This window comes from Lissotriton helveticus, chromosome 6, assembly GCF_964261635.1.
Source record: "Lissotriton helveticus chromosome 6, aLisHel1.1, whole genome shotgun sequence".
Classification (NCBI taxonomy): domain Eukaryota; kingdom Metazoa; phylum Chordata; class Amphibia; order Caudata; family Salamandridae; genus Lissotriton; species Lissotriton helveticus.
This window is the reverse complement of record NC_136067.1, coordinates 327,942,016-327,959,898: the sequence shown is the minus strand read 5'-3', so window position 1 is coordinate 327,959,898 and position 17,883 is coordinate 327,942,016.

Here is a 17,883-nt window from a genome sequence, read left to right as displayed (position 1 = left end):
GATAGGTACTAGGATACCAGCATCAGTTGGAGCCCATTCCATGTTCTGGGAGCCACCACCCTACAACCGTCTTTGTACTGGTGTATTTGAACTGATGCAGTGCAGTCCAGAAAACTATCCACTGGGTTACCCACAACCTGTCAGGGGCTTCTGGCACGTGCCTCCTGCAGAATATGATCCTGGTCCCTGAAATTAGCAGTTGTGCTATGATGGGTCTGGGTGGAGCCCTAGGAGGAGCGACTCGCCTGGGAGGCTGTGGACATTCTCCACTGAGTACAAGGTAGGGGCCTTGCCACCAAACACCTCCTTAAGTAGCCACTTTTCCACAAACAGATTTATACTGGGGACTTTGGCTTGATCCGGGACCCTAATGATGCAAACGTTATTACCTCTGGAGCAGTCCTCTGCGTCATCTGCCTGGCCCGCCAAGTTCCTGATGTTTGACTGCAGCTGTCAAATTTGTGTATCGTGGTCCTTGACTAAAAGGGTCAGGTCAGTGATCCATTTTTCCGACTCCTCTAGCTGCACCACCAGCACCATGGGGGTCTGAACTTAGGAGGCCCATATCCTGTGGCACAGTCTAAACTTTCAGTTCCAGTGCTACCTTCATGTCATGGATGGTCGCTTGAATTCTGTCGGTGTGCGCCTCAAGTGGTGACCCTTCTGCTTTTGCACCACCGTCCATCTTCATGCCTGGACTCTCGGTCTCTTGCTACCACTTGGCTTGCTTTGGAAGTACCATCATGCTCGGTCAGTGCGTAGTCTCTCTTCCCAGGTGGGCCCCTCCAGCTCACGGTGCACTGATGCTCCTCCTTGCCCCTACTACATGTAGTCAAAGTTTCTCTTCTGCCCTCACTGGGGTGATTAGAATCAAGAACAGAGGTCCACCACCAACTTGCCTTGCACTCTGGGGGACTGGACCACCAGCAACGTCTTCCTGAGTCCAGACTGAATCTCAGGTAGTCCCTTTCAGGGGGCCTCCTGTCTCTACCCCACACTGCTTCACTTCAGGGTCTCTCCCAAGTTGGGGTGAGGGGCGAAACAGTGAACCTTATTATTGCCCTCACACTGTTTCATCTGGTACCAGCATCTAAGGGCACTGAATCTCCCAGCTAATGTTGTGTAGGGGTCACCCAGCATCATCTGAGCTCTTGCCCATGCAACAGGGCCCAAGGGCTATCACTCTCTGTTATACACCTCCTGTAGGTTCTGGGGGGGCTCCTCTTTGCCGCCACCTCACTTGGCGCTGTCTACCAAGATTTTGTATCCGGGGGTTCTAAGGGGTTCCATCTGTGTCATTCATCATTCATTCATTTAATCTTTATTTCGGCTCATTCGGCCATAAAAGATACATAAACAACAATAATACATTTTGCACAGTGGATACAACATACCAGTGGGAAGCAGAAAATATATAATTCATCAATTAATATAATAAAATCATCCAGAGTAAAATAAGCATGAAAAGAAAAGGATTATATTAAACAATAAATAACTATAAAACAGGTATTTTGAATAGTACCAATACCAGCCAAGATCAGGGCAACCTAACCTACATACAAAGTGCACCCATTTTTTATCTACAAATCAAGGACCAAGTATTTGCGGGTGTGACTAACACTCAATAGGAATCTACTGACACAAAATACTGTAAGGCGACCTGTGTCTGTTTTAATGATCCTATAAGCTTCCAGGTGTGATCGTATACCTAGAGCTTTACACAAGGGTTTGATCCATCTTCTCCTTGCTAGATCGTAGGCAGTGCAAGAGAACAATATGTGGTTGTCATCCTCTCTTTGATTTAACTGACAACATGTACAATTTGTGCTTTTTCTTTGCCCTATTGACTTATCCCATCTAGCTAATACTGAATTTGATTTAAGTATACCGTATCTAAATTTTAAGTATAAGCTTTTTGCAAGGGGTGGTTGAATCTCATTTAAGAAATCTTCAAAAAGTGGAGAGTCCTTAAAATCAAGAAAGCTACGTGTAATGGATCCACATGGCTGATCGTTTAGGTAATTATGTGTTATATAAAACCAAAATCTTGCCTTGACCAGAATCTTGCATCTTTGTCTCAAGCACGCTGGATCGTCCCAGAAATGAGCAAGGCCTATCCGGTGGAACCAATTTTTAACATGCTTCAGCCAAGGGTTGGTATTATAAACATCAAGGTTCCTAACTTCTAAGATTCCTTGTTTGTAATCTGTAAGTTCAAGGGTACTCCAAAGCCTGACCCAAAACAAAAGAGGCCTAAGTAATGCGATATGATCCGTTCGTTTCATGTTTAAGTCCAAAAATAATGGTACAAGTGGGGTACGTTTGGGCAACCTCAAAAGCCTTCTATAGAAGATGTTTTCAATAGTCTTAAAAATATTACCCGCATTTGTTCCCCAGATTTCTGCTCCATATAAAGTACCAGATTGTACCTTAAATTTAAAAACTTCTAGTGCTTGCGAAATGGACTTGCTTAGACTTGCCCCATGACGCTTTATAATAGGTAGGGTACTCTGGTTAAAGATGTTTTTGCTTTTTTCAATTTGCGTTCTCCATGAGGTTGTTGAGTCTAAGGAGACACCAAGGTACGAAAAATTTGAAACAAGTTCAAGTCTTTGGCTATTTAGGAAGAATTGCCCCTTAAAGGATTTAGGGGGATTTATTGACATACATTTTTTTTTTTTCGTATTTATTTCTAAGCCTTTTGAATCACAGTACATTTTGAAGGAATTTAAAAGGGTTTGTAGACCAGTGAACGTTTGTGAGATCAGGATCGTATCGACCGCAAATAGAAGTGAGGGGACCCTCACACCATTCAGCTTTGGGGAATCATTATTGCACCTATCTAAATAGTCTGGAATGTCGTTGACAAATAAAGAAAAAAGTGTGGGGGCCAACACACATCCTTGACGGACTCCCCGTCTGATAGGTACAGGTTCTGTTAATTCCCCTTTTGGGCCCCAGCGTACTCTGGCAAAGTTATTATCATGTAATCATCTAATCTGCTGGAGTATACAAGTTGGTACTCCCAGTGCAAACAAACAATCCCATAAACGATCCCGCAACACTAAATCAAAAGCTGCCCTAAGGTCAACAAAAGCTACATAAATGTGTCATTTTAATAAAAAAACATATTTCCACAAATGCAACAAAACCTAAAAACCTGATCTATTGTACTCGTGTTCCGTCTAAAGCCTGCTTGAAATTGGTAAATATCTCGTTCTCGTCTATCCACGAACCCATTCGATTTAAAAGGTGCCTTGAAATTTTTTTTAGTAAAATGTCTAAAGGACAAATAGGACGATAATTAGAGGGATCATATCTATCACCCTTCTTAAAAACTAAGATAATTTCTGCACCCCACCAGCTATCTGGTAAATTTCCACCTGCAACTAATATGTTAAAAAGCTTATTGATATAAGGCGCCCATACACTGATCTCATGCTTATACAAGTCCCCAGGTATTTTATCTAGGCCTGGGGCTTTACCGTTTTTCACAGCAATAATTGCTTGCTCGGTTTCCTCGAGGCTAATCTCTATATTGTTTGTAGCTGGTACCAGCCATGGGCTATTTCCAACAGCTATCACATCACTAACTGGGGCTTCATACAAATGGGTGAAATGATTGACCAAGTTTGTTCATCAATGAACACATCATCCGGTGACCTACCTCCAGTTTCCTCGTTGGCAACTAGTTTCCAGAAACCCACATTGTCTTTCGCTTTAACAGCTATTAGCATATTCTCCCAACATTCCTCATGCCAGTTAATTCTGACCTTTTTCTGCACCCTCCTATATTCTTGCCTTAAAGTCCTGATTGCATCAGTTTTTTTGCTCTTAATTGCCTCTAGGAGTGAACCCTTACAGTTTCGACAATCCTTATTGTACCAGGGTTTAGTACCAATGGAACTAATTTTTTGCAGCCTTGTTTTATTTGGCATTTTCGACACAAATGGTACTAGGGCTTTAAAAAATTCAATATGCAAGTCGGTAAAAACCTTACCCTCGACTGGTTGAAGCAGATGTTTTGCAAAAACATCTGCAAGGAGTAGGTAAATACTGGATAATGCCTCCTTATTACTCAATAAGCTTGCCCATTTAAGGGAACGCCTATTGTTACTCATTATAGGGGCATCAGTTGTTAAGTTATCCAATATGCAATAATCCATCGGAATCCTAGTACTAGGGACTAATCTATGGTCTATTGACAGGTGCAACGGCCGATGGTCACTTTCATACCTGGAGTCAATTACAAAGTCAGATAAGAAGGACCAATTATCGAAAGATACCGGAATATAATCAATCCAACTATGAGACTTATTTTTGACAAAGGTTGGTGCTTTTGGAGAGTCTGATGGGAAACAGCCATTGCAGGCCCTCAAACCATGTACTGATGCCAATCTCATTATCTGTGTTGCTAGGGTCGTACAGCCCACTCCCTCCGTATATGATAGGGAAGGGATGTTATTGGCCCTATCCTCATCTGAAAAAACGTCTCCAAACCCTATAATCGGTTCAAAATTGCAATTAAAATCACCGCCTACTAATATACTACTTGGCGTATCTACAAGATCAGTAAAGAAGTTATCCAATTTATCAATAATTACAGATTTGTTCGATAACCCACAGGGACGATTATAAACGTTAAACACAACAATACGCCTACCATCCTTCAGATTAACTACAAGTCCTAGTATATCTGCTGAATCTGTATTTAGTTGTGTAATTTTTACCTCTAATGACACTCTGATCCATACCGTAAGCCCCCCTGATGGTCTACCTCTGACTGATGGAACTGCCTCGATATTAAAAGTCCTATATCCCACCCTATGTGGTATTTCAAGGGTCCAGGTTTCTTGGAGCACAGGAGTCTATGTAATTAGACCAATCAGGGTCAGAAAGATTTTTTTGTCAAACCAGCAATGTTCCAAGATATCAAGGTAATTTTACGTTGCATGGTTGATCTTTCCCCTGATAGTATTGCCCCCTTTTTCAAGGCCATAATATTACCAGCCCCTAATATAGGGCTTGCTACTGGGGGGACCGAGGCATCACACACTTGCCTTGTATTCAAGACACCTCCTACATCAGTGTCAGCTCCCCCTTGGTTGGACCTAGCTAACATCAGATCTTGAGCCACTTGTTCTACAACAGGAATAGACTTCAATATTTGATCACACTTATCCCTATGTGTAGCAGGTTCTAAAGTCATTGGTGTAACCGTTGCTATGCTCTCCAACATTAGTTGTTGTGTTTTTTCATTCGATTTACAGCCACCACCAGTTTTCTCTATTTGCAATTTGTTTGTTTGACCAGTCATACAGTGGTCATTCTGTGATCTTCAATCACAGTTGTCCAGACCAGAGAAGACATCAAACCTGTTTGCTGTCTCCAGGGGTGTGAAAGGTCTCAGATGTTCCATCCTCCCTTTAGGATTCCTAACAGACATGTAGGGTACCGTATTCCACCCAAAAGGGTCAACAGCATGGTGATAATGTAGAGGTTCTGGTGGAAACCCAATATTATAGGACATTAGGGGAACAGTCTGGTTAGATATCTGAGCACCAGTGTGGGCAGGAGGAAACACCAAGGATCTAGGATAGAAATAGGTCAGTGGGCGCGGAACAATAGAGTTACTGCCTCCACCCTGGGACCAATTTAATATATAGGTGACTGCTTGTGGGTCTCTGAAGTTTTTAACAACTAAATCTCCATCGATATCCTTGGCCCTACTACCCAACCAGGGGAGTCGTCTAACATGCACAATTTCGCCATCAATGTTGTTGGTTAATGGTCTAAATTGAACAAGCCAGTGCATGATTTTGTTTTTAAGTTGGAAAAACCCCTCCCTCTTATTTAATGGCAAGCTGGGAACCTCCGTCAGAACAACCACATACGGGGCGGCTTCGGGGGGCAGTTCTGCTTGGGGGATTCTTCGTGGCCTGGTATGTCTGATGGGACCCCTTGTAGTCTGCTGTGAGATCCCCACAGAGGGTTTTCCAGGTCCCGTCGCAGCTACGCTTACTGGTATGGGGACTGAGCTGATATTCTGTTTAGGGGAGGGAACCTTCTGGTGCTTGGGATTAGTTGGTTTAACTGATTGATAAGTGCCTTTTGAAACGCCGGAGGTGCACGTAGGCACCGCGGCTGGAGGTACTGGATCCCCACTCACCACTACCTTAGATGGTCCCTGGTGATTAATAACTGCAGCCTCAATCACTTCAAGCTTTTTCTCCACCCTCCTTAGCCTCTCTATAATGGGTAAAATGAAAGACCTAATTAGGTGTTCCATGGTATCCAGTGAGGTGACAGTAGAAACATCCATTTGGGAGGGGTCATCCAAAATGTCGGTTGAAGCAATAGTATTCACAGATTGTACAGCTGGTGCCAAGGGTGGCAAGGGAGCCAGGATTGGCATGTTAGGTTGAGCAACAACAGGGTTCAAAGCAGTTTTAATGATAGGTTTAGGAGGTTTTCCAAAGTCCGAGTGACTGATTTTTGGTTTTTGCAGAGCCCCCCCCTTCCGTCTTCTTTTTGCAGGCGGTGGACCGTGACTTTTTACTAGCGCTGGTTTTTCCAATTTTTTTGAAGCATATTTAGGCTGGGCCAGGGTCCGAGTAGTCAAGTCAACATCGGACAATATCGAACTAGAAGGAGGGATGTGATTAACGGGCTGGTCTAAATAACCCAAGGGTGTAGGAGTGCAGTCTCGTAGCAAGAGGGGAAAGCTTTCCAAGGATAAAGGGTCTTCATTAGAAGAAGTACATCCAAGGGTAAGCGAAAGGGCATTGGGCGGGGAAACAGCAAAAGCCTTATTCTTTATGCTTTCGACAGACCGACGCCGGTCTGGCCTACGCTCTGCCAGGGTTTTCTCCCTATCTTGATCATTGGGAGCCTTTGTAAAATAGTTATCAAGAGGGCCGTTAAAACTACACCCAGCCTTCTCAGACTGTAATTGGCCCGGACTTTGAGCCATCGGTGAACCAGATAACTATGTGGATCGGTAAATGGAACAGGGTAGGCCCTGCCCTGCCTCAATCGGTCTCTGAGGGCCTCAGAGGGCCCGCCCTTGTCCCGGGCTTCGCCCGGCGCACACCCGCGTGCGTCCCGCGTGCGCGTGGGTGGGTGTGGCTAAAGTAGGGAGAAGGAAGCGAAAGGAGGCGGGTCGGGAAGAGGAGCCAGGTGCGGCCGGTCTCTCGCCGCAAAGCAACCTGGCCCTCGCAGTCCCGCTGTGCTGTCCAGTCTTCTGCCCCCAAATCGCGTTGGTACTCACAGCTCCCAAAAGCGGCAACAGGAAAATCCCAGCGAGTCAATAGCCTCGAGCGGCACCCGCGGTGCGGGGGCCGCGAGGCGCTAAGTAGAGGAGAGAGGCGGGGCGGGAAGAGGAGCCAGGTGCGGCCGGTCTCTCGCCGCAAAGCAACCTGGCCCTCGCAGTCCCGCTGTGCTGTCCAGTCTTCTGCCCCCAAATCGCATTGGTACTCACAGCTCCCAAAAGCGGCAACAGGAAAATCCCAGCAAATCAATAGCCTCGAGCGGCACCCCATCTGTGTCAGTATGCGTACCACCATCCAAATACTCCTTACCACCATCACCCTACTGCCACTATCCTACCACCACCACTACACATCCTACCAGCACCACCCCTTCCACAACCATCTCCTATCACCACCCTACCAACACCACCCTACAAATACTTTACCACCCTACCACCTCCACACACCTCCCAACAAACACCACACACCATCCTACCACCACCACTCTTCCACCACACCACCACCCTACCACCATAACCACCAACCTAGCACCATCACTTCACTAACCACCAACAGGACCCTAATTGCCACCACCATGCCATAATCACCACCATTCTACACTAAACACCACCACCCTATTCATCACTCCAAAGACCACCCTAACCATCATGCTTACCACCAGCATCACACCACCACAATACAACCACTACTCCACCCAAAATTTCACCATCTTACCCTAGTCGCCACCACCCTAGGCACCACAACCACTTGACCCTAACCACAACCTAACAAATACTATCCTCACTTTAACCACCCTCACTCTAACCACCACCACAGCACCCTAACCACCACCATGATCAAAACCACCAGCACCATCACTCAAACTCCCACCCTACCACCAACCTAACTAGCACCACCTTACCACCACCCTAACCTGCCTACGACACCTGTAGCCCTAACTGCCAGCACCCTAACCACCAGCACAACCCTAACCACAACCACCACCACCCTACCCTCAGCACCACCATCCTACTACCACCATCATGCCACCACTACAACCCTACTACCACCACCCTACACACCGCGAGCACCCTAACCACCACCATCCTAACCACTCTAACGCCACCACCACTACTAAAATATAACCACCACCACTCTAACAACCACCACCACCAAAATCACCACCCTAATCATCACCAACCTAACCAACGCCCTATCCTAGCCACCACCACCACCTTCACCACTCTCACCTTACCACCACCACTACCCTACCCCACCACCCTGACTGTTGCCACCCTAACCAGCCTACCACCACCCTACCAACTGCATTACACCACCACCCTAACCAAATCCCCATTTTAACCAGCACTGTAGCCACCTCTACCACCCTAATCAACACCACCCTACCATAACCACTATCCTAACCACCACCCTACCCAAACCACTACCACCACCCTCCCAACTCCAATGTAAACACCCCCAACTGCCACTTTATCACCACTATACAATCACAACCACCCTACCACCACCACCCCTTCAACCACCCTGCCCACCAACACCACCCTAAATATCACCATCACTTACTCTGACCACCACCACACCCTAACCACCACCATCACCTTAACACCACCACTACCAAATCCATCATAACCACAACCACCATAACATCACCAGCACAATACAACCTGACCACTACCACCCTAACTATCACCGCTACCACCCTAACACCATCAAAACCACTCCCCTAACCAGCACCACCATTCTCACCACCACCCTACCACTGCTTTAACCACCACTCTAATCTTCACTAACACCCTAACCACCAGCAACACCATAGCCAGCATTACCACTCTATCCATCACCACTATAGTATAACTACCAACACTCTACCCTAACCGCCACTCTTACCACCATCACCACCATACCACCACCCTACCACCACCATCAAACCCTAACCACTACCACCTTTTTCTAACCATCACCACCCCCTCAACCACCACCACCCTAACAAAAACCCCAACCTAAACCACCTCCAAAAACACCGACCCTTACCAACCTACCACCAACACTCTAATACCACCCTAAACATCATCACCACCCTAATCACTACCACCTTAACTACACCATTCTAACCACCTCCATCCTAAACAGCCTATCACCACCCTTCAACAACCTCACCCCAACTGCTACCACACCACCACTACCAAGTCCATCATAACCACAACCACCAGAACAGCACCAGAACAATGCAACCTAACCACTACCACCATAACTATCACTGCCACCACCCTAACACCATCAAAACCACTACACTAACCAGCACCACCATTCTCACCACCACCCTACCACTGCTTTAACCACCACTCTAATCTTCACTGACACCTTAACCACCAGAAACACCATAGCCAGCATTACCACTCTAACTATCACCCCTGTAGTATAACCACCAACACTCTACCCTAACCACTACTCTTACCACCATCACCACCATACCACCACCCTACTAGCACCACCACCAAACCCTAACCACTATCACCTTATTCTAACCACCACCACACCCTCAACCACCACCACCCTAACCAACACCCCAACCTAAACCACCTCCAAAAACACCCACCCTTACCACCCTAACACCACCACTCTAACACCACCCTAAACATCACCACCACCCTAATCACTACCACCTTAACTACACCATCCTAACCACCTCCATCCTAAACAGCCTATCATCACCCTTCAACAACCTCACCCAGCTGCTACCACTCTACCCATCTCCCTGACTACCACTGCTATCCTAACCACAACCTTACCCTACTACCACCACCATAACATCAATGCCACCTTACTGCAACCATCCCGCTACCACCTCAATACCAACACCCTAACCACCACCACCTTACCCATACCACCACCCTCCAACCATCACCACCCTACCATAACCAACACCACTCTACCCTAACCATTTTCATAACCACCACATAACTGGCAAACCACCACCACCATACCCTAACCACCACCACCATACCTTAATCATCATCATCATCATCATCCTAGGCACCACCACCACCGAATCCTAACCACCTCTACTCTAAACACCACTACCCTAACCACCAATATAACCCCACCACCCTCTCATTAACCACCCTCATCCTAAGTACCACCAGCACCCTAATAACCACCATAACCCACACCACATCACCATAACCAAGATTCACACCCTAACTCCCCTACCACCACCCTAAACATCACCACAATCCTAACCACCACAACAACCCAAACCACACCATCACCCACATTCACACCTTAACCACCCTAAACATCACCACCACCCTAATTACCACCTATATATCCCCACCAACCTAACCACTCTAACCACCATATCAACACCACCCTTATCACAACCTAATATCAACCCTTTTCCCCTTACCACCAAAACTTTACCCATACCACCAGCAACCACCGCAATGCAAACTACCACCACCGACATCACCCAAACACCCACCCTAACCACCTTATTACCACCACCCTAAACACCACATGACCACCACCACTCTAACCACTGCCACCCTAAACAGCCTACCACTAGCCTTCCACAACCCAACCCCCACCACCACCCCCTATCCATCACAATAACTGCAACCTTTACCGTAACCCTAACAACCATCACCCTACGACCACCACCATAACATCAGCACCACCTTACTCCAACCATCCGTACCATGTTCCCACACCATGATAACACCACCTTACTGCAACCATCCCACTACCACCTCAATACCACCACCCTAACCACCACCACCTTACCCATACCACCACCCTCCAACCACCACCACCCTACCATAACCAGCACCACTCTACCATAACCATCTTCCTAACCACCACCACCCTAACCACCACATAACTGGCAAACCACCACCACCATACCCTAACCACCACCACCATACCTTAATCATCATCATCCCAGGCACCACCACCGAATCCTAACCACCTCTACGCTAAACACCACCACCCTAACCACCAATCTAACCACCACCACCATCTCATTAACCAGCCTCATCCTAAGTACCACCAGCACCCTAATAACCACCATAATCCAAACCACACCACCATCACCAAGATTCACACCCTAACTCCCATACCACCACTCTAAACATCACCACCATCCTAAGCACCACAACAACCCAAACCACACCATCACCCAAATTCACACCTTAACCACCCTACCACCACCCTAAACAACACCACCACCCATATATCACCACCAACCTAACCACTCTAACCACCATATCAACACCACCCTACTTCAACCGTCCCCTAGCACAACCTAATATCAACCCTTTTCCCCTTACCACCATAACTTTATCCATACCTCCAACACCCTCCTAGCCACCAATGCAATGCAAATCCCCACCACCACCACCAGCACCGAACACCCACCCTAACCATCTTATTACCACCACCCGAAACACCTCCTGACCACCGCCACCCTAAACAGCCTACCACTAGCCTTCCACAACCCGACTCCAACCACCACCATCCTATCCATCACAATAACTGCAACCTCTACCGTAACCCGAACGACCATCACCCTACGACCACCACCATAACATCAGCATCACCTTACTCCAACCATCCCTACCATGTCCCCACACCACGATAACACCACCGTACCCATAACACCACCACCATAACTACCACCACTGTACCCATACCACCCTCCAACCACAACTACTCTTCTGTAGCCAACACCACTCTACCCTAACCACAACCCTAACTACCACTCTGACCACCACCATACCCTAACCACTACAACCTTACCCTAACCAACACCACCCCAGGCGACCACCACCCAACACTAACCACCTCCACCCTAACTACGACCACCCTAATCACCAATCTAACCATCACCATCACCATCACCACCATCCCACCCTAACCTCCCTCACCTTAATCACCAACAACACCCTCTACCACTACCCCCCTACTACCTCTCTAAACATGAACACCCTAACCACCACCACCCTAACGGCCTCCACCCTTCTACCTCCCTACCCTAACCACCACCACCCTACAACCACCACACCACCACGATATCTTCAACACCACCCTACTGCAACCACCTCCTACCACCACCCTATTCACTACCACCCTAGGCTAACCACCATTACCATACCAATTCCACCAAAACCCTCCTAGCTACCACCACAACCCAAACCCCCACCACCATCATCCAAACAACCAACCCATTACCACCACCACCTTGCACGGCCTACTACCACCCACCCACAACCCTACAACTGACCACTATCACCCTAAATACCACCACTCTCCTAACCACAACCACCACCACCCGACCCTCCAACACCCTACCCTAACTTCCAACACCCTGCTACCACCATAACATCAACACTGCAACTATCTTCCTACCACCACACGTACCACCACCACTCTACCCTACCCACCACCACCTCACTCATACCACCACCACCACCACCACCCTCATAGCCACCACCACTCTACCCTTACCTCCCACCACCCTACCAATACCACCATACCCTAACCACCACCATACCTTAACCATTATTACTTTACCCACCCCAGGCACCACCATCATCACCCTAGGCACCACCATCACCCAACCGTAAACATCTCCACCCTAACCACCACCCAAACCACCAAACTAACCACCATCAGCCTAACCACCACCACAACATTCTGATGACCACTAACACCCTGCCATAACCACAACCCAAATTACCACCACCGTTACCCACATCCAACCTAACCATGCTACTGCCACCCTAAACATCACTACTACCTGACCCACCACCAACGTAACTGCCACCACCCTTACCAGCTCCACCCTATACAGCCTATCACCACCATTCCACAACTCTACTCTTGACTGCCCCACCACCAACCTACCCACTACCCTAACTATCACTGCTACCCTCACCTCAGCCACCATCACCCTACCCACCACCACAGCACCCTAACCACAACACCCTCACACCACCATCCTACCATCCACACTACCCTACTGTAACTCTTACCACCACCCTAATCACTATACACTTCCCTAACAACTACCACCTTACAGTTCCCACCACCATCCTCCTAACCACCAACACATTCACAACCCTACCCTTGCTCCCTATCCTTAACACTATCACCCTGCCACCACCACCATCACCCTACCCACCTCCCTACCACCAACACCCTATCACCACCACCCTCACCACCACCTTAACCACTACACTTACCACCACCATACCACCACCACCATACCATCACCCTAACCATCTCCATCTACACCTTCACCCTAAACCACCACAATAACCTAATCACCACCACTCTAACCACTACCGCCACCAACGCCTAACCATGACTCAAACCACCACCCTAACCACCACAACTGCCCTAACTACCACCATTATCACCTTAAAAATCACCACCGTACCTACCCTAAGCACCACCAGGCAATTGGGCAGAATAGAAAACTGTCCAAACTGGAACTTAGTAAATGGCGGGAAGCAACCTCTCTCAGGAACTACTTGGACAAGGACATGGCCCCTACGGGGCTTAGAATGTTCACTGTACCGACGTATGAGGAACCAGATCCTCGTGTGATTGACGAATGAGTGCAAAACCTCACGAGTTGCTCAAAAACAATGCTGACCATTCTCATTAAATATGCATGGTTGGACCGTGAGAAAGCTCTCATAGAGATGGAAAACCTAACACCAACCTCAGGAAGAGGCTCAAAAGGATGAGGTGGAGGTGGCAGAGATAAAAGAAGAGGAAACAGAGACAGAAAAGAAAACAGACAACACCCCCAGGGAACATGCAGAGGGGCTCAGCGAATGGAACAGTAATGGCAGGTAATAACACCGTCATTGGGAGGAGCCAAGCCGGGGACCAAGATGGCCGCTTAGGGTCTCGGCTCCGCCGACCTCCTTCTCCTGCCTGAAGATCCTGGTACCCATCCTGGGCTTCTGCCCCGCTCCCGCAAAAAGGAGCCGAAGCGACGCCTGTGCGTCCAACCGGGGGAACATCCTTTATCACGAATCTTTTACAACGTGGAACCGTTACCACGCAGGTTTTACAACGAAAGTCGTTACAACGACTTGCGCTGGAGGGCGCTGTAGGAAAGGGAATAGTTTAATTTACTATCCAACACCTTCCCTACTATCCACGGGGACTGGAGTTGGAATAGTAAATTAAACTATTCACTATCCAGCGCCTCCCAACGCAAGTCGTTGAACCTGCATTGTAACAGTACGCGTGGTAATACCACGCGTTGTAACGACATACATCAGTCTAACCGTGAGTGCCCCCCGAGCTCCGATGGCGGAGAAACGCCGTCGGGAAGATTGCGGCCTGCTCTGGCCAGAAAGCCGGGGCCTCGAGTGGCGGCACGGCCGGCAGAACACGCAGCAACATCGGCCGCATCCTGGGCTTCTGCCCCGCTCCCGCAAAAAGGAGCCAAAGCGAAGCCTGTGTGTCCAACCGTGAGTGGCCCCCGAGCTCCGGCGGTGGGGAAACGCCATCAGGAAGATTGCAGCCTGCTCCGGCCGAAAAGCCGGTGCCTCGAGTGGCGGCGGGGCCGGCAGAACACGCAGCAACATCGGCCGCAGCGGGCCGTGAAGAGCTGGTCGGCCCGGAGGAAAGTCGGGTCCGGCCCGAGATCTCTGGTGGTTCCTGCAGCCTTACCACAGGACCGGAGGTACAGGGGAGGGGCACGGGCAGCAGAGGTTGCTCCCGGAGGGCCCTGCAACTTGGGAATCCTGGTGAAATTGGCTGCCCCGGTGTTGGCCTGGAGGGGGCTGCCGGCTGGCCGAAGGGACTCACCTGGGGTGCTGGTTGAGACACGCCCGGGGCATATTTGGACTGATTGGTGTGTGCAAGAGCACGGGGCGGCTTTGAGGAGCCCCGAGGAGCGGGCCTAGTACATTGTGAGGGCCGGCCCGGGGGTCCCGGGAGTGGCGTGGCCCCGGAATTTGGAACCAGATGCATTGGCCGGAAGAGGCACACAGCTGACGGGGGCAGGGGGAAACCCTAACCTTGCTCAGTTGTGGAGGACCCTGCGATTCTCCCTGTCTGGAGCATAGACGGGAGTGATAGCTGGGCTTCCCCTTGAAGTGCGGAATGTGGGAAAGACCCTCGGATCACTGCAGCGGTGGCCGTGGGAGGAAGCGAAGCACCCATGATCCTTTAGTCAGAGGGCGGTGAGGAGTTGCTGTTGGAGCATCGGCAAAGTCATAGAAGCCGGCCGAAGCACGGCTACGCAGCCCGGAAGACCAAGCAAAAGGGGGGTGCCTATCGCCTCGGAGTTGACTGAGTGCCGGGTCTGGGGGTACATTTTGAAGCCCATTGGGCCCTTGGGGGACCCAGTACCTCCCTGGGAGCCGGACAGTGTGCGGGGAGCGGCTCGGACTGAGTGACTGTGGGTGACCCGGAAGAGGAGTGCTAGACGCGGCTAAAGGAGGCCAGTAGTTGACCACAGGAGAGGGGTGAAAGTACGGAGGACTTCCCTACCGGCGGGGAGAGCAGACGTCGCAGCTCAGGAGACGAGATGGCGACCAAAACAGATCTGGACAAGACTCTGCCTCAGTCCTCCAAAGGGGCTAGAAATGTCCAATCTAATAAACTGGACCGCTACACTATGCCCAAGGGGTCCCCAGTGGAAGCGAAAAGGGCCATCGCTGGAGGGGAAGTGACGGTGCCCGCCGGAGACGAGCCAACACTGAAGGATCTCATGGCGGCTATCACTGGAGGTCAGTCATCCCTTGGCCAAAGGATGGAGGCCCTGGATACAAAACTTAACACTGTTACCATTGAGATGGGATAATAAGAGCGGACCTCGCTAAAGCAAATGAAAAGGTCAAGACTCTGGAACTCAAAACAGCTAGCCTAATAGATGACGTGAACCTGTTGCAGCAGGAGGTGAGAGATCTTAAGGCCTCATGAGTTCAGGTGGATCGTAAGTTGGATGACTATGAAGGACGGGCACGACGAAAAAACGTTCGAATACTGGGGGTGCCAGAAAAGTCAGAAGGCCAAACACCGGACCTGTTCGTAGAGGACCTCATCCTTAACCACTTAAAACTTAAAGGGCTTAGCAACTTCTTCACGGTTGAGCGTGCTCACAGAGTTCCGGTGGGTAGACCCAAACCTGCCCCCCATCCCCGTCCGATGATCGTGAGGGTTCTAAACTATCGAGACCGGGATGCGATCCTCCAGGCGGCCCGAGCTGGGGCTCCGCTGAGGTTTGAAAATGCGACTCTCTCTTTCTTCCCGGATTTTACCCAGATGGTTCAAAAACAACGCCAGGGTTTTTTGTTGGTAAAAAAGAAACTGAGAGATAAAGGGATAAAATATGCCATGATGTTTCCGGCCCGCCTCTGTTTGGAACTCAATGGGAAAGCCTGTTTTTTTGACAATCCAGAGGTGGCGACAGACTGGCTAGAAAGTATCCACATGCCGGGCCCGGAGAGCCAGGACCGAGGAGAGGCGGATGAACAATGACTTTGGTGAAAATAGTGGTTGCAGGGACCTTAACTGTATTCTAGTATTGCGGGTGTGGGGGTGGGCTAACAATGGATCCCCTAACCTGTAGAGTTCAGCAGATATCTTAGTGGATTAATATGTACTAGGGCTACGAGTGGGCGACGGGGGGGGGGCTTGTGAGGAGCTTGTATGTGGGCCCTCCTCTATCTTCTACTTTTAGTTAGCTGTAGATTAGATTGGGAGCGACAGGCACACTGCTAGTTGGGGATGAGCGTAAGCTACATGCAGGGGTGCAGGGTGGGGGGTGGGGGTTTGAGTGTTTTGGGGTGGTTTGTGTTTTTGTTTTCAGTTTGCGCACAAGCATTTGCGATTAATTCTGGTTTTATTCTAGCATCAGGTGACCTCGACAAGCTTTATCATTATAATGGCAATTGGTGGACAGGGTCTGGGGATTACGGCGCTTAGTTGGAATGTGAATGGCCTAGGTGATCAGATTAAAAGGGGGATGGTCAGCCAGATGATTAGGAGGCACTCACCGGATGTAGTGTTGTTGCAGGAAACGCAGTTGATCGGCAACCATTGTATGGCCCTACACAGGGGAGGTTATAAGTTAGTGGCGCATTCTGAATTCATGACTGGGTCTCGGGGGGGGTGGGTATCCTGGTGAGGAACTTCTTCCGGCTGATTGTTCAGGCCACATGGGCAGATAAGAGAGGCAGATACGTTGGCATTTCAGGATGGTGGGAAGGTAAAACTGTGACGTTTTTGTCAGTATATGTCCCGCCGGGGCTGCAATCCGACACATTTCGGACCTGTGGAAAGTTTTTTTGTCATTGCCTGTGGGGCTGTTGATAGTGGGTGGGGGACTTTAACGCTGTGATGGATGGCGAAATGGACAGATACCCGGTCCGAAAGCTGATGCCGTCTCAGGGGTGGTTGTCAGACTTTGTAGAAACCACTGGTCTCGTGGATGGGTGGAGACATAGGAACCCAGGTGGAGTGCAATATACACACGCCTCTGCTGTACATTACTCCTTCTCCAGAATAGATTGCATTTTGGTGCTGGCACTACAGGCGGCATGGAACAGAGAGGTACGACACTTGGGTAGAGGGATTTATGATC